Source organism: Thunnus albacares, chromosome 1 (assembly GCF_914725855.1).
Source record: "Thunnus albacares chromosome 1, fThuAlb1.1, whole genome shotgun sequence".
Lineage (NCBI taxonomy): Eukaryota > Metazoa > Chordata > Actinopteri > Scombriformes > Scombridae > Thunnus > Thunnus albacares.
The window spans coordinates 10,040,848-10,060,282 of NC_058106.1; the positions used below are offsets into that span (position 1 = coordinate 10,040,848).

The 19,435-nt window shown below is 40.9% G+C and overlaps 1 protein-coding gene across 1 annotated transcript in view; it reads left to right on the forward strand.

The window, feature by feature from the left end:
- Positions 1-1,379: 1,379 nt before the first annotated feature.
- The window catches only part of LOC122997304 (tyrosine-protein kinase CSK), a 47,387-nt gene continuing 29,331 nt past the window's right edge, over positions 1,380-19,435 (forward strand). The window contains exon 1 of the mRNA XM_044373404.1: positions 1,380-1,634. The gene's annotated coding sequence lies outside the window, so the exon portion shown is untranslated. The remainder of the gene's footprint in view (positions 1,635-19,435) is intronic.

Consider the following 19,435-nt stretch of genomic DNA (forward strand, 5'->3'; position numbering starts at 1 on the left):
GAGACAATACAGACCAGGTAGAGTAGACAGATAATAATGCCAACTTCTTAAGTAGTGTGTATTATGTGTAGTTAATTAAATTACAAATAAACCAACTAATACATAATGAATACAGAGCCTTCAGGGCCCCTGGGGGTCTTCTGAAATATTTTATATCTGAGTTTGTATCACGTTTTATTTATGAAAGGCAATGTTTTTGTAAGAATAGCTTATTCTGCAGCTACTACACAGCTGTTTTTAGGAGTAGTTTAACTACACTCCTCACACTGATTATCCTCAGGGAGATGTCAATCAGAAACGCCTGCATGGGAATCCAGTTTAAACATACTGCACTGATTTACCACTTGGCCTGGGTACAGTAGTACAGTGTGAACTGGTATACTGCAACATACATCCTGTACTAATACGTACCATGATATCACTCGTTGTGAGGCTGAGCAGGGTCTGCAGGCAAGCACCTCGGTCAGATCTTGAGTGAAAACCTCAGATAGGCAAAATGTCAACTTTATAAGAATAAAGAAAACATCATTTTTTAGAGAGAGCAGATGCCAGTGGATTAGCTGAGGAGTGCTACTTCATGAATCCAGGTATCAAAAAACGGGTCCTCTTTGAATCCAAGGACATATCATGGAACCAAAAAAGAGAGAAAGGTTAGATATGTACTTTGCTTTGTGATCAATAAGTCATAACCAAAGAATACCAAAGCACACTGCTTTGCAAAAATGAAAAAGCCTTTGATAAATGGGCTTAGCACCTACACGTTTCAACTCACAGTCTTCTTCAGGCCACGTAAAAACAAGTGACAGCTCACAGATATACCAAGGCTGGTGTCAGCTGCCAGGCAATCAGAGTAGCACTGGAGAATTGACACAGGTATAATGGTACAGTATAGATGGAAGGTTCCAATACTTTTATTAATACTTTACTTAAATTGGTTACCTGCAATGAGAAGCAAGATAACTAGGGGGTGTAAAGGGATTTATATGGGGAGGGGGCAATTATTTTTAGATTTGCAGCTATGCACTTTTGAAACTATGCAGGTGAGGTTTTTTTAAGAGCTCTTAAATACTTGCTTGTGTCATTAACTTCTTCCACTTAAAGTTAATAACCTGAGAATCATACAACTGTATTCACAAGTTTGTATAACAGCACCAATAAGCTAAAGCTTCTCACTTTAACTGTTGAACGACAGTGAATGCCAATAAGAAGCAAGTTGTTGAACTGATAGAAATCTGAGAATTGCACGTCTTTTTTTCCTTGAGAGATGAAAGCAGAAAGCAGTAACAAGTCTGCCATCAGCTGACAGTCTCACCTGTTGGCCACAGGGTTGTGCTCGCAGACTGCTCGCCTTGTGCTTGTGCTCTTCTCCTGCGCATGCGCGTTATCATCGCCGGAGCGGAGACCATTTCCTCCAGCAGCAGGCCGCACAGAGCTCCGCCACACACACGGGAACACACACATACACACACACACATATGCAGACAGAGCATACCGTCAAAGCAAAGCCACGTTTGGGATTGTCTAATCTTAACGCCGCTATACCTGGATGCCCCCCTGCCGCAGGAGTCATCCTCATGGGCCTTCATCGCTAATTTGCAGCAGCATCTGCTCGACACCTCAGCGGTATCTTTTGGGTGAGTTGCTCTCAGCGCAGTCACTGTTTTGTCTCGTTGTGTTGTTGCTGCTGCTGCAACGCTTTAGCTTCAGCATAGCGTACAAGGGGACTGTCATTGTTGGGCTGTATGTTCTGTTTTTAGTCCGGGTTTACTTTACATTCACTAATGTTTTTATGGTTGGACGTTATGACAAATGGTTTTCATTTTACACAGCGAACGTTAAACCTGTTTGCGAGCGTTTTAGCGTTAGCTGCTAGTCAACATACAATGTAACGTCACGAGATCCATTATCGGACACAATTTATGCTAGGTCTCAACAGATTTTCACCCTTTTCGTCTACTTCTCAGTACATTCCTCAATGTTGACAGGAGAGTAGCAAACACGTGGACAAAACAAGGCCACTTTTAAACGGTGTTTGTGTTGTTCGTTAATGTTAAGTACAATTATTTTCCTGTAACGGGCAATTTTGCGGCTGTGGCCAAAACCTGTGGTCACCCCCCCCCCCCCCCCTCCTTTCTCTCCCCTGGTTCCATAATCGGACGAGTCGCGGCTAACGCTTTGTGGTCCTGACCTTTTCCTTTGACTGTTTCACGTCTTCCAGAAGTGATTGTTGACACGATGTGGTCCGGTGCTATGAGAAACACCAGGGACAAAGCTGGGAGTTAGTAAAACAAGTAACCACATAGCGTTGTGATACAGGCGGATGGATGAGCATTTTGGATTGTGTAAGATGTCGTGGAAGTGGCCGTGGAGGGACAATGAGCGTATCGTATAAATAGTGATCATATGCATATTACAACTGTGTAAAAACTGTAGCCTGGCCTTGTGGGAGTGTTATGTATTTTGCTGGGAAATGAGGAAAAAAAGCAGGACAGAATGGCTCTGTCCGATAATGGGCCCATTTATTTTAGCCACCTCCGCGCTGCACTAGAACACAGGGCTGGATCTGAGGTTCAGCCTCTCTCTCCTCTGACACTGATACTGTTTTAATGTAACGCGTCTTCCATTATTAAATTGTTCTGCGTTTTTCAATGGTTTAAGGGGGAACACATTTCCCTGTATGAAATTAAAACAGAAAGAACACTGCTACAACAGTTGTCCTGTAGAAAATGACTGGGGGAAAAACATAATTGGGGGGAAAACAGTGTTATAATGATGCTGTTACAATGTGTTTATCCCAGTGGGAATCTGTTTTTTCTCTTTCGCCTTTCCACAGGGAGGTCAGTGGTCAGGTTAAGCTACAGAACAGCAGACTGGAGCTGGTAAAGATCCAGTGACTTATTGCTCAAGGGCACTTGAGAAGGATATTATCAGGTTAAGGAAGATGAAATGCACTATACATGAACAATAGTTGTAATATTGTTAAATGTTGTTCATGGATCAGACCAGCACCAACCCTGCTGTGCTTGCAAGTTGCAGCTTTGGCCTTGTCGTGTTAATTCACACTCACTTTGTTCTTCAAGGTAACTGTCTGACTGAAATGTTGAAATGTACATACCTTTGCAAGCTGTGTCTTGACTGACAAAAGTAACGTAGTGTCGGCAGTGTATTGTTACTTCACATAGTGTTCCCATGTACTTCTGTTAAAGATGCCTGCCTGCTCCGCTTTGTAACACGCCTAATCATTCACAATCTTATCCTGGGTTGTTTTGAGGGAACAAATCTTATGATAAGTGTTTTACTTCGTTGTCTGTGCTTTTTATCTGACATGTTACTGAGTTGTAGTTGCTTAAAATATCTGTCCAGATCTTGCTGCCTGTTTTTAGTAACCGATTACCACAGTGGGTTTGAGGCTGCTTTGCTATTAGATTTTACATTATAATCTGGATTGGTTTTAACTTTGTACTTACACAGCAAAAATCTGTTTTCAGAGGATTTTTATATGTACTGATTTAAAAACGACTCCTTAATTGTAATTTAAAAGACAAATACCAACAATCAAGTTGTAAGAGTAGGTTGTTGTTGTCTTGACTATCCAGATCAGTGTCTCAACTGTAAGGCTGATTATGGTGAGTGCAGAGTGCTGATGAAGCAGCATGATAGCTTTGGGTTTTCTATTAGAGAAGTCTGTTACCAAGATTGGTTGGAGGGAGGTGGGGGTGCGAGGGCTTGGCACTCATTATCCCCCAAGGAATCTGGGGTACCAGACTGCAACATGTTAGGAATCCATCCATATGCTGCGTCTGTCAGGGATAACCTGCTGCCGGTATGCGAGGATGTCCAACACGGTGCCTGGAGAGTCTGTGTCAATTTATGCTTCTCTCTCATCATGTACGAATTTTGTACAAAATTTGAAGTACAAACAGTTTTATTTCAGCACACAGTGTAATTTACCAGTGTTCCAAACACAGCGTGACTCAGCCCTGGTCTGAGTAGTGAGACGCTACAGCTCTCCATCTGTGGAGTCAAGACTCATCTAGTAAGGTGGCAGAAGACTCCCAGATTAAATCTTCGACCACACTGAGTTCTTTCCCTTTCCTATTCCCTCTTTGTCAATAGCTTGCTCCCCGTCTAACTGACTGACTGATGGTTAGATTGGTGTAGTCTAATGGAGGTGCAGCTTGACAAGGACTAGAGGTGACAGGACAAGTCTGGAGGACTAGCTACACATGGACTCTCTTCTGTTTTTAGCCAAGAGTTGTGAGTAGAAAAAAAAAAAATCACTGTCTGGTCGATCCCTAAAGCTGTGAGGAGGTGAGCTGCGTTACTGTCTTATGTTAAGCTCTGGGCCTGGCTTATGTGCTCAGCAGGGAAGTAATGGCTCCTCTGTCTGTACTGTGACCATCTCATTGCACATTTGAAGCCTGTCCAAGGCCCTGCTGACCTCAACACAATGACCGCGTTTAGTTCGTTTTTTTTCCTCCCTCCAGCCTCTTCTCTCCAATGTCCACTGTCTCTTTAATCAGCAAGTGCAATAACAGAGGAGGGATTTATCATGGTGACTTTGGTGCAGAGCTTAACAGTATACTGACACTCATGAGCAACAGGACACCCCAGATGGTGCAAGACCTACTCTGCTCAGTAGGCTGTATCACTCTGCATGGATGCATTCAACATCGTTTACTTCATGGTTGTCTGCATTTCAACAGTCTGGCAAAGTGTGTTAGTCTCTGTAAAATGAAGTGCACAGAGTTGTTAGTAGTGCATGAGTGTTTCTACTCCGGCACGCACAGTGTGACGTATTTTACTGTCTGATAAGGTATGTGCACATTCTGAGTTATGCAGGTTTATTGTAGACACTGCAAGATGCAAAGTGGCAAGCGGTGCCACGGTCCATTTATTTAGGAAGAGTTATAGAAAGTGAAACTGGCTGCAGACCTGCACCTGCAATACTTCCTCTTTTTAAACACATGAAGGGCAGGGATCATACAATAGTGCTATATACAGTTGTTTGTGAGGTGCACAACAGTTTTATTGTCTCTCGGCTGATGAGCGATTATGGGATTTTTAGTGTTTTTTGAATACCAGCTGTGACTGTTTGTCGTTTTGGCTGATTCCTGTAAAGGATACTGTTGTGTAGGCTGATCATCGTTCTCCTATTCATATTATTGCTAACATTATGAGGCAAATATAGTTTATACATAAGGTTTGCCATTAAGGCTGCAACTAACTATAGTTGTTGTTGTTGATTAATCTGCAGATTATTGTCTTGATTAATCAATGAATTGTTTGGTCTATAAAATTGCCTGTTTGGTTCGGATAACAGTCCCAAAACTTATTATATTATTATATTCTTGGTACTTGTGATACTCAAAAATTACTTAACAGTTAATCGATTAGCCAAGTAGTTGTCAATAAAAAAAAGTTGATCAACTAATCAATTAATCGATTGATCCTCTTAGCTCTAGTTGCCATTTCAACACAACATGTAGATATGATATTATTCAAACTTTGCCTTTGCAGTCTTTTAGTCTTTCACAGTGTGATATGAGTGTTGACTTGTAATGAATCATAGATAAAGCCAGTTATGATTGGTTTATTTCACTATTACCGTTGATGTATGATGGCTTTAAGTCTTTTAAGTTTTTTTGAGAAACAAAGTTCACAATCATGATTGGTCATTTTTTTTCCCCCACTACCATGTCTTCCTCTCTGTTCAGCACCTGCTGAGCTGTGATAGATTCAACCCTCCCTTATACCCTCCTCCCCGTCGTCATGCTGCCCAGTAGAATAGTGGCATTGTGGCTGCCATCTTGCGTGCAAACTCAGTGAGGCTGCTCCATCTGGGCAGCGGCTGGTCAGTCAGGCAGCTCCTTGAAGGCCGGGAGGCTTCTCCCGCCACGCCTGCTGGCTAGCTGCACAATGTAGGCAATCAGTAGAGCCGCAGGCCGGACACATGACTAGTCTTTCACTACACCCACAGGATCCAGATTTCCTACTGGGAACTGTTTCACACAAGGATAATCATATTACAACATTATAAGGATTTTTAGAGCATGCCATTTCAGACTAATTCATATCTCATGGTTTTCTCTTTCCACTCTGTGCTGTTCGTGTGTTACTACTGGATCTGGTATTCAAAAGTAGTAGCCACTTCATTTTTTATCTTGCACACTTGACAAATATTGCAATACTCTATACTTATACTGTCAAGAAACAACAATATTACTAAACATTTTTTCTTTGAAATCTTTGGTAGCATTCTTGCCACATTTAGGACATAATGGTATCTTAAATGGAGCCTGATGACAACCACACCACCCCCACCAGTTCCTGTAACCTGCAGCTGAAATGTTTTATTATCCACATAACGACCTAAGGTGATCATTTAGACATGGCATTGTGTAGAATTCCTCAGCCACTAAACTAAAATCAACCAAAACTGCCAACCACCAGCTTTTAAAAGGACCTATGGATCCCTCCTCATCCTTCGCTAAGCAGTGTGTTAGCACCCACTGCGCCTCTAAACCCAGATCTACCCCATGGTGCAAACCAGCAGGATGCAGCGGTTTGTTATTTAAATGACAGATCAGCTGGATGACTTCAATCTGTGTTTTGGGGTTTGGTGGGAGCTGATTTGAATTAATTAGCAGAAGGAAATTTTTCAGTTGGGGGAAACAGTCGGACACTTCCTCCTTTGAGTGGATCCATGCTGAGAAACCAAGGCTTGGAGCATCTGTCTCGCTGGTGGTGTAATACCCTTTTTCATTTGAGATGGTAGAGACTCGAGTGGGCGACTCGTATTTTCTTTTATTTTTTAGCGCTCTTTTTAGACTAGATAACATATGTTATAATTGGACACCAAACTAATCGTATAACAATAGGATGTTGATGGTAAAGATATTTAAATTTGGCTTTGAAACCAGAAGTCACCTCTGTAAAATGTACACAACAAAGACAAACGGAAATATTTGCATTGCAGGACATTGTTCCTGTGTGTCCTACACATTCAAATCACGCCACAGTAGAATATAGAGTCCTGCACAGTCTACACAACTACAATATGATCGAAGTAAATAAGAAAAACGTAGAAAAAGAAATGAATTGTCAAGGCGTTGCTAGTGAATGTTTTTATACAACTAGTTTCAAGTTGTATTGTAGGTATGTGATCAGAGATTCCAACCACATGATGTTTTGGAGGAACAGACCTGTGTTCTTGTAAAATATGCTATAATAAGTGGACTGGACCAAAGGCCTGTGCCAACATGTCGCTTACATGTGGGGCCTCCCCTGCTTACTTCTGCTGTCTGATCACTCTCTCCCCACACACAACTACAGCTGTGTCCTCCCGGTTTACCGAAAGTCCTTCATACTTAGGCCAGTACAGGGAGATAAAGAGGAACTAGTGCAGTCAGACCATCGGCTTCACACTGACTTATAGAGATATTAAACTCTTCTGCCATTATTGTGACTGTCCTGAAAAGAATACATGATGAATCACTGATGGTGACGGAGATAATGACAATGAATCCTGTCTCAGCAGGGAGGCGCCAGCGCTTCCTCTTTTATCTGCCGTTCGATGCACTCCAGAGTAGTACAATCGAGTCATCAGATGTACTTCAAAGGTACAGTAAATGCCTCTGCTTCCATGATGTCACAGATGCTGCTGAAAAGTAAAGTGACCTGAAGTAGGTCTGCTTTAATACAGAGTTTTTAAAGGAAAAGTTTACTTGATCATTTTTGTGTAGAAATCCCTTCAGGCTATCTTTTCAATAAAAGAAACATTTTTTTCTTGACATTTTTAAATAACAGATTAAGCCACAAGACCTACACAGGGTATAGATGTTTATTGTTGACTGTGACCTACATCTGAGCATGTTTCTGATACACCAGCTGATGAGATTCATGCCTTACTGAGAGCTATATGGATAGATGATGCAAATAGAAAGATGGATTTAGAGGTGGACAGATGGATAACTCCTTGTGTCTTATTTTCTACCATTATATCATACATGGAAATCCTTTGAATCCAAGAATGTCATTATGGCACTTCACTCACCTCTTGAACTGTTGAAATGGTCATTATCTTCTTGTTTCACCCACCACTTTAGATAAGGGTGGTGTCTAAAATGTAAAATCCAAGAAACTGGAAATATATTTGTGGTTAGTCACTGAGCAAGTCAGGGACCAATACATTTTTCTCCTTCAGCAAACATCATACTCTTAAGTGACATACTAAGAAAGAAATATAAGGAGGTAGGTGAGATCTTTGAGCAAAAGCACCTGATTGTTAGATATTGATAAATAAAGACTGGACAATAAGTAATCTAACTGCACATTGTAATTAAAAATACAAACAAGTGGGTGAGCAATAAATATAATGGGCAGTCCTGATTCTGTGGGAAGCCAGTGAGGGATTTTGTTGTTATTGTTGCTGCACTAGAAAGTCTTGCTGGCTGGTGCAACTAACAATTATTTTCATTGTTGAATAATCTGAATTATCTATTTGATTAATCGATTGATTGTTTTGTCTATGAAATGTCAGAAAATAGTGAAAATGTCATAATTTTCCAGAGTCAAAGTTGACATCTTCATCTCTTGTTTTGTCCAACCAACAGTCCAAAACCTAAAGATCAGTTGTATGATAAAGAAAATCATTAAATTGTCACATTTGAAAAGCTATCAGCTAATGTTTGGCATTTTTTCTTAAAAAATGTTCAAAATGATTATTCAAGTATCAAAAAAGTTACAATCCATTTTCTGTTGATTGACTAGTTGATTAATTGACTAATCGTTGCAGCTCTAAACTCGATTTCAAAATTTTGGAATGTGTCTGCATGTCTGTGCTCCCTTCTAGGCCATCCTCACTCAGGCTGTAGTAGCCAAGTAACTGTCACATTATAATTATGATAAAGAAATAGTAACATGGTCTAGTGATTACCTTATACCCAGGGACATCTTTTGTTTTCAAAATTGCAACAGAGAAGTCATCAGTCTCTTACTGTTTGACAATCATTAATCAAAATGAAGCAGGGTAGTAAAACACATCGACTGTTTTGTGAGTTCTGCAGTGATATTGTCCGTTCATCTCCTGTCTCTTCCCTTTTTGGCTTTATATTTTATTTTTCACCTCATCCTAACATTATTATTATTGTCAAATTCAGGATATTACAGTCTGTATGTGCCTTGTTCCATGTAGGGCTGGACGATATGGCCAAAAATGTTATTATGATATGTTGTTTTTTTTTAATATTGATCGATGTCTATAGTTATCACAATATCTATTTAATAATAATAATAATAATAATAATAATAATAATAATAATGTTCAATTTACAGAACCCTAAAGAGACCAGACCATTAATTATGATTAATAATATACAATTATTTATTATCAGACTGAATAGGTGAGAAACATTCAACAGAACCAACATGGCTTTACATTAAACACTGAATGAATAAGATAAAATAATAAATATGTAAACAACTGCTATGATTCCCATCACATCAAATACCTTGTTTCAAACATCTCTCAAACATTTTAGAGGTAGTTTACTAATGAACATTGATAAAATAAAATAAAATAAAATAAAAACTAGAAATGTTTAGGATGATTATGTTGCTCATTTTTGGCAAGTTTCTTGCAAGAAAGACTAATCTGTCGACTGACTCAGGCTTGAGTTTTTTTCATAATAAATTGGGGAAAAAAACACAACTGGGACATTATTAGTGCAAGTAGCTAACCTTGTTAGGTAAACTGGGGTGCAGTCCTGCCCTCAGAAAAGTTTGCCGTGGTAAATTTTGCATAGGTCATCCGTTGTTGGTGCAAGCTAGCAGATTAGCATGCTAGCCACAGGCTTGCTGGCCCAGTGTTATAACTCACTCTCCACCGCATCCTCAGCCACGCAACACTGGTGTTTAGTCAGGAACTCACCGGCCTCCCGAACCAATGATAGCCAACTGGGAGCAGTCTGGCTTGGTAGTGCCGAGTGAGTTGTAAGCCAAGGATGTAGAGGTCCCCCATTACCTCACAGTTTCCTCGCACTCAGTTTTGCTCCCGCAGCCTCTCATTTTCTTCTGAGTAAACTACTCCACACAGGTGGTCATTTTGAGTTGTCAACTACATGCGTTTGTTTCTCTGTTGTACAATTGGCTGTTCGTGTAGTGTTTTTATAGGTAGAGGAAAACAAACTCTAAAATAACTATTGAAAATAAATCTCATAAATTTATCACCGTTATTGTTGAAGATTTTATTGTGAAAATGCCCAGCCCTAGTTCCATGTACCAACTTGTCACTCAGTAACAGGGATTAACCAGTTATGTACTACAGTAATATACCAGCAAAGATACATGCATATTGACCAGTATGTTGTGGGCTGTAATCCAAATATCCTGTTTACTGTTGGGATTGGTGACCAGTGCAAGTGCTCTTTCCATGGTGTTGAGTATTGAAGTAACACGCGACCAATGAACACAGCAGGAAAACTCTGGAATATTGAGAACAATTGCCATCCAAACCTGGAATAAACGGTTCACTGTTTTGTTATGCAAATGCATCATTCCAGTAAAGACCTGAGTCAGTATAAAGCTCATTTTCAGAGTATGAATGTGTGTATGCAAACACACTGTTTCTCTCTGTCATCTCTTTAGTGCAGGTTGTGGAAAATCAATATCGTTTTTCCACCTGATACAGGGTTTTCTCCTAGGAAATTGTTTAGCCAAGGTGGTAAGCCACCCGGATCCAAATACATCTTGTTTCATGATCAATTTTGTCAGAAGGTCACGGCCTCAACAATAGCAAATGGTGCCTCTGCTCTTTTCTTCTGAACTTTATTTCATTTAAGTGTTGGTGTATTAATACTTTTAGGGTCTTTACAGATGGATCAGGAATATACATTTTGCCAGTGGTTTTAAGGATTATGTATCAGCACGTTTTCCTCCCGGCCCCAGGGTACTGCCATCCTTCACTGCTTATGTCAGGAAGTCATCACACCTTTCTCTGCCTTTCAACATGGAGTGTGCTTTTTCAATTCTTGGTTCCTAGAAATGGTGTCAGTCAATTGAGGAAATGGGATTACTGCAGTTGAGTGTTGGTAGTGATTTGTGTTTATAGTAGATGCTAGAGGTAGATGCCTTTCGCCCATTTCCCCTCAATCACTCATTCACACTTCACATTCACACACAGCGAATGTCGTCTTGCCAACTCTAACTTGTGCACACACATGTTCAGTCACTCACCCATTCAGACCTATATATCATTACTTGGATGCTCTCTATCAGTGTCACATACACAGATCATCTGCTATTCTTGCTGATGTCCAGACCTCTGAGTAGACCATGGGGTCAGCCCGTCTCACGTTTCTGCAAAGAGCCTTCTTGAGTCTCCTGGGAACGCAAGAATGTACCAACCATTTTGAATATGCGGACCCCTCCCTACATGTTCTTTGACTTGTTTTAGTGTTAACCTCATTGTGTCAAGTAAGAGGCAGAGTTTAGATAAACGTTAGGTTGTAGATTATTTTCATGGTTGTTGTCAGATGCTTCCTGCATTTAGCTTAGCCAGGCAACCAGAAGGCTGTGTATTGTTACTGGCATAGGAGGCGTCTCATGTTGTCACTATGCTGTTATTGCATTCATAAAGTACCATTCTGTTTATATAGGGGCCCAACCGATACTGGATTTTTAGGACCGATACCGATATTAGGGAGTAAAAAAATTCCAATATCAATATATTGGCCAATCTTATATATATACAGAATATTTACATAAACACATGTTTTTTGCAATGATCCCACAAATTTGACTTTATTGTATTGTTTATTATTGTATTGCAATTATAAATAACTATAAATGAAAAAACACATGGAATAAAAAACATATGTACATTTATATTAAACTTGAATTAAGATAAAGGATCTTAATTCATACCGATATATCCATGATAGGCCAATATCTGGCCGATATATTGGTCAGGCTCTAGTTTATATGCACATGCAAAGTAATATTCCTGGACCAGTGTTGAGCACTGTTACATGTGCAGGACAAGACTTTGACACGCAGTCTCTTGTCAGGATGTTTTCTCAGATGTCCACATTGTGTCCTTTTCTGTCGTTTCTTGCTGTCTCACTTGTCACCACAAATGTAATGTAGTGCTGAAACAACAGAAAATTAATTGACAATGATTTTGAGAATCAGTTAATAGCAAAGTAATTCATCAAGCTAAAATATTTGCGGCGTTTAGCATTGTAAATTGAATATCCTTTGGTTTTGAACTGTTGATCAGAAAGAACCAAGCAATGTGAACATGTCCCCTTAGGCTCTAGGAAATTGGGTTGTTGTTTTTTTTTGCAAATGAAGATAACTGGTATTGTCATCCCTGCTTTAATATCTCATTTTGTCAGCAAAACGTCTGTTTAAGCCAGCAAGATGAGTGTGAAGCCAGCGGTAAGTCTGATTCTAGCATTTGAAAGGATCTGCCAGGCTCCCAGAGTAACATGAAGTATGTGTTCACACCTGTGGTTCAATTGGTCCAACAGTTTATTTTCCTTGGACTGAACCAGGGGAACTGAAATACAGCCTTAGTGCTACTCTGGGATGGCCCTTAATATTACGAACCTTTCAGGTGAACATGCACTTTTAGGCAGAGTGAATATGGAGAGGGTACATAGACAAACACCCATCTGTTTGTCTATAGAAATGATAAGGGACAAACTTATATATAATGATGATATTCATTGTTACTTCAGAATATTGAAAATATACTGCAATATAATTTTTAGGCCATTTAAACAGACTTATCTTGAAGGCTGTATGTGTGTCCCTGGGCTGTGAGAGTGAACAGGGTTATCACTATACGCAGTGTGTGTGTGTGTGTGTGTGAGGCTTTTGTGAATTTACTGAAGAAATCCCTGAACCCTGCTCTCTGCAGGCAAGATTTGCAGTTGCTGCCTCTGCAAACACTGGCTCTGCATTAGCAGAAATTCTTCTCTGTGATGCCTCTCGTGTGTCTCACTGTCTACCAGGGTTTTCTCACCCACACCATTACCATCACCTTACCACCTAATGTTCTCTTCCACAGGTAAAAACAGTCTCTGGATGTGCAGCCCAAATGCAGTTTTTGTCAGCCTACACAACACTCTCTGTGGCGCACACACACACACATTCAAATGCTTTAAAGACAGCTGCATGTTATTTTAAATTGCATGAATTTGTTCATCGCTTTCAACTGATGTTCTGTATTCCTGCCTGACAGTGGAGACTGGTTGGCAGGTTGTGTTGGCTGACTGTGTGTGTGTATGAAGAAGCAGAGTTGTTTTCTGCTTTGATCAAGAGAGGTGTGGAGTGCAAGGGGGGGAAAAAAAGTCCTCTCGGTGAGGTACTCCTTGCAACAGATGCAAAGTCAGTGATAAAAGTAGGAATTGTTTGTGTGCACATGATTGTGTTCACATGTGAATGTGGTTGTATGAGTGGTGTGATTTAATAAGGCCTAAACTGGGGCATATTGTTGACAGGGAGAAGTGACAATACATGCCTCAGTGTTTCAGTCTCTGACTCACACATATCCAGACAGAGGCACACACCCAGCCCTCAGACCTTCACTCACATCCACTACGCACACCGCTGAGCATACTATCGAAGCAGTGGTGCACTGATTTACATCTGTCAGGCAGTTCTCCTTTCAGCTAATTAGGCTACATTTCTTAACCTAGCCTATGAAAAGAAACTAATGACCTAGTTAGCTTTGTCTCCAGGGTTTGGACTATTGTAGCTGAAACAGTTATGATTATTAACTGGTTATTTTGCTGGATTTTGAGAGAACAGTTGTTCATTTATCACTTTCATATCGCAAAGATTTGGGGAACCAGATACTTGTTGTATATTTACATTTTTGGGAACAGTAATTCTAAATATAGCCACTATTCATCACTTACCCTGAAATGTGTGACATGATAGCGATATGATAGTAACAGCACTGTTTATGTGAAATAAATCACATTCGTTGTTGCCCAAAATATAAAACGAAACAGTATATCTGTGGCAGAGAAGTTGTCTAATGGAAAAACCTGTTAGCCACATCATTGACTAGAATAATTTCACTTCCTGCCAATGTGTGAATATGCATGTAAACATGTTAACATCTGGTATTGTGGCCATTTTGGACTCCTTTTTATAAATACTGAGTCTATTTTAAACATATCTGTGACATTTTATTCAACAGAAGTTGTTTCGGTTTCTCTACATCCATCCTTCCTTACAGCCCAGATTCCCCTCTGTCCTCCAGCAGGCTGTTTCGGAAGCTATTTACATAAAAATCTGCATTATTAATGAGCACCGACTCCGATTGGCTGGAGATGTGGCCCTTACCTTCACCCCCAGCCAATCGGAATACGATCTAATGAATAATGCAAGTTCCTGTACACCGCATCTTTACCTGGAGTAATGGCTGCAGCTGGAGACATAAGACAGTATATAGTGGTCTATGAACCGACTGACCCTGAATGAAGAGGAAGAAACTGCTGTTGCACAGTTGAGATTTCAAAAGGATGTTTCAGAACTGTAAGATTGTGTCCAGGTTTCCTCACATGTTTCCAGGTTTTTTTTTTGAAACATAGCTGAGGGTCGCTAGCTTAGCTTTAGCACAGATATATTATATTCATTTAGCTGAGTAACAGAAAGAAACAATGTTTACATGTGCGCTTGTTTTAAAACTTCATTCCAAGATTGAGGATGATAAAGTTGAAAATCCTGCAGCGTACTGAGTCTCGTTAAGCAGACAGTCAGCTATAAAATGCGCGGAACTCACACACAACCGCTTGCCGATAACAGAGGGAAGATTGTCGCCAAAAATGAATTTCAGCCATTCCAGGCATATATTTCCTCTGGAAGGCTGTTAAGACTTTTTCGCTGCCGAAAAACTAGCAACACCTCCAGTGTCCTGCTTCGCTCTTAATTCAGCTAAGACGCAAACTCCGACTACAGAAGCTACAGCAGGGCTGGGCTCATGCTAAAGCTTCCTAGCATGTTTGATTTGACTTTCTGGTGTGATGTAGTAATGGGTTCCGCCACCGCTAACTCTTGAGCCGCGCATTTCAAAATTTCAAATAACTGAAAAAGACCGAGGTGATAGAATTGAGTAATTTTACAGCACAGGAGGGCCTCCACCATCACCATAATCCATCCCAAAGCTTCCCACAATACCAGCCTTTTAAATATCTGTCTGCATACATGCGTATAAACACAATTTCCCTTCCCTGTGTGTGAGTGCGCGCGTGTGGTTCCGTCAAAGCCTGGACCCCGCAGTGGAGAGCACCCCACACTGTGCACTAATGCAAGTCTGTGGTTGTGAATTAATAATTCAGAGTGCTGGCATAGCTGGGTGGAGCCTCCATTATTCATGGTTGGCATTGGAACCGACAGATGACTGCTGTTAATATTAAGGACCAGCAGATTATAGTCCTCTGCCAAGACACCAGGCAGTCCTCAGCACTTTCATGTCTGTCTCTATCCTCCATCCTCGTCGTCTACACCCACCACTCCTCTAGACTCTTCTGACTCCTCCTCCTTTGCTATGTCCTTGCTCCCCTGATCTCTGTCCTCTCCATCTGTGAGCATCTCTCTCTCTCTCTCGCTATCTCACTCTGTCATCTGTATTTCCCTTTCTACAGCGCACCATGTCTCTTTCTCACTGTGTCTCCATTTCTTTGTCTGTCTCCTTTTCACTTCCCTTGTTTCTTTGTGAACTCTGATCCAAATTAGAATATGCATCCGTAGAACATAATGTTCTTCATTTACAAAATGCTGAAATGTTGATTTGCAATTTGAAACATGTTACATAACAGAAAACAAAGAGATTCGGTCGGGCCTGAAATGTAGATGAAATGTAAAATGATGACATGTAGAGAGTACAGGGATTAGATTTTCTATAGCTGCTACTTTCAGGTCTCTCTTATCTTCTGACCATTCATGTTCTCTGCCAAAACTGATTTAATGTCAGTTATGTCAGATTTAGGAGAAACTTCTTCACATATAACCAGCCAAAGCGGTGCTGATTTTTTTTTTTTTTTTTTTTTAAAAAAGGAGAAGAGAGCTAGAAAAATGTTGACGTGACAGAGACGGCTACAGTAGGTTCACAATGGATAACACTGAATATGAACCAAGAAAAATCTGCCCCTTGGAAAAACTTCTCAACGCTGTATTCTTAAATGCAAAGGAGCCTATCCAGCATTTAATTCATTATTTGCAGATCAAAACCAGCCTACAGCTGACATAACTGACAAAACCACAGATCAGAGCAGACTCAGAGGTCTGACCTGGTTGCCAGAGGAGCAGCCAGCACTAAAGCTCGGCCGCAGTACCTGATGAATATCTTTCAGAAGGAAGTGCTGCTCCTTTTTCTATTTGTCCTTGTGTTCTCCTTCAAGCAACCAAATCTGCTTGTGTCTACCTTCTTTTTCGAGGCTGCACTCACTAAATCTGTACCTAGTCAATTTCTTTCTCAATATGGGATTACTCACCGCTCAGGTAATCTGTATAATCTCTATTTTGAGCCACACAGTATTCCAGCGTCCTCTGCAATTTGGATTTTGCCTTTAACCTCTCTCTTACTTACTGTCTCCGTTTTCTCCCCGTGTGCCTCTCTGCTTTTTAGTCTACTGAGTGTGATTTCTCTCCATGGTGTCAGTGCCGCTGCCACTGAATGCTTCTTTTATTAAAGAGATTTGGAGCTGCAGTCACCACTAATGCCGCTGCCATATTGTACCAGCACCCCGCTGTGGCTGCTGCTAATGACATTCTTTGTGTCTCCATCCTCATGCTTTGCCTCCTCGTCTCCTCCTCCTCCTCTGGTCTGAATGGAAGAGTTGTCATGTGTTGCCATCAAAGGAGGAGGAGAGGCAATGAAAGCAGCAGCAGGCAGCTCCCCCCCACCCCTCCCTCTCTCCTTACCCATTCTCTCTCACCTCCTGGGATGCTTGAAGCCACTTCAGTGTGTGTGTGTGTGTGTGTGCATGCGTGCGTATTTGAGGGACAGCATACATTAGGCTCCGGTGGAAGAATATGTATGCATATGTATCTAAGTGGCAGCATATATTAGGCCAGAGGATAAAGCCTTTGTGAGCTTGTGTGCAAGGACGTGCACGTTTTGACAGTTCAGTAACATTCACAGGATAAGTAAGAGTGTGCGCACATACAATATGCACCTGCCGGGCAGATGTCCTGTCAGAAGAGCACAGAGCCTCCCAGATCACCACAAGCCTCTGGCTCTCAGCCCGCATCACCTCCACCTCCCAACCCTTCCATCACCACTCTGGGAGCTTCCTACTCTTATCTGCCTCCACATATCATTTTGCACTCAGGCCGGAGTAGTCGTCAGTCAGTCTATCCTTCTGTTCACTCTGCATTTTGACACACACACACACACACACACTTTCACCACCGTGATTTACTTTGCATCTCACACTCAATAGTTAATGGAGCCAAATTCACACATACTCACTGCTGTTACTGTGCTTTTGAGCATGTTGCACTCAAGTTAATTCCTTAACTCTCTTCACTGTATGCTAAACACAAACCGTTTGTGTGTGAAGAGCTGTGTATGTCATGTAGGCAGGACTGCAACTAACAGTTCATTTCATTATTGATTAATAAGCCGATTATTTTCCGATCAATCGTTTTGGTCTGTAGAATGTTAGAAATAGGGAAAATCCAAGTTGAGTTTAAATTGCTGTGTTAAAAAATCATAGATAATCAATTTACTATCTTAATGAAAGTCTAAGAAAACCAGTAAACATTCACATTTGAGCTGTTCGAACCAGTGAATTGTTGTCTCTGTTGATCAGACTAATTGTTTCAGCTCTACGTGTATTTCATCCTCTTGTTAACTATCGCTAAGCTAGCAAAGCTAGTATTGACTACCTGCTACTGTAAAAATTACAACCAAGTATTAAAGGATAAGACTAGCACTAGTGTATCTTTTTTTATTATTATCAGCTTTGCTCCTGAAGAGAATTGAACCAACAATAAATTTCTCCCACTAACAAGTTGTGTCTTAGCAGCCACAGTCTAACATAGCTGTGAAAACTATTAAAAAGTATGAAAGTGCCATATTGTAGAATTGGAGGACATGTTCCTTCATCATGATCAAATCAGTTGGTGTTTAGTTTATACCATCACAATGCTGCAGCTGCATTTTCAGTCTTTGAGAAAAGCTCCATGTTTTACTGTATTACTAGAGTTCAGAAGAATTCATTTAAATTAATTTGAATTAATTACATTTTCAACACAAATATATAACTTGACTGGGCATTCTGGTCCTTTAACTTGTGCAGACGTGTTTCTAAAAACAAAAAAAACACAGCGTACAATCCTGGAAACGCCACCCAACCTCGTCTAAATATAAATGGGGAAATCCTGTGTGAAAATTAGCACAAGCAGTCACGCTCACAGCAGACAGACTCTTTTAATGCAGCGTCTCCATAATGTATGCAATGATGAAAACGACTGCAGCCTGCCTCCGCCTGCATGGATATTGCGAGGATATAAATAGCCAGGCCTGGATGAGTGTGCTCTGAGACTGGAACCGCAGCACACAGAGCTCAAACAATAAGCCGTCACCACTACCCTTCCTCCCCTCTGCTCTCTCCAGTCCAGCAGCCTCCCAGAGCTCGAGAGGGGGGATTCTCTCTCCCCTCTTCCTTTCTTTCTTCCACTTCCTGCCTCCCTGCTTTTGTAATCTGTCATCAGTGGCCAGCCCAAGCCTGTCACTTGTTACGTCAGAGAGGCAGGCAGGCAGGCAGGCAAGCAGGCAGGCAGGAGGGCTGCCTGTCTACCCACCTATCTTTCTGTCTGTCTGTCTGTGGTGGAAGAGGTTTCTCTGTCACGCTGCTCTATTTTTCATTCAGTTCGATAAAAATAGGGGATGACGGCTGTGGATTAGACACGCACATGACTCCTTTGCTCCGCTGCAAAGAAAGGATGTGAGTTTTTTTCCTGTTGTTCAGTTCAGAATTTCAATGTGATCTCTGGTCTTTGGACATTGTTTTTCTGGCACCAGTTTAAACCATTTTTTTCTTTTAGTACAATGCAGCCATCTGACTCGCAGAGGGTTGGTGTTCATAGCACAACCATGCCTGTTTGCTTAAATTGGATTACTTCTAATGTTTTTTTTAATACAGGACTACAACCTGTTTTTTTTTTTTATAACCGGTAGACCAACCAACTGTGCTTTGTTGGTTATCCAGATCACAAATTATGTATGTAACAGACTCAGGCTGAGTCAAACCATCAAGCCGTCTTACTGCGGTCTGTCAAGAGTTCAGGTTATTGAAAGGCACGTGTGTACTGAAGGTTGTAAGTTCAAATCTCTGAGCTGTCTGGTGACACTAAATGTTTTTAATCTTCCCCCCTCCCCCTTCATGATTAACAGTGAGATACCCCCTGA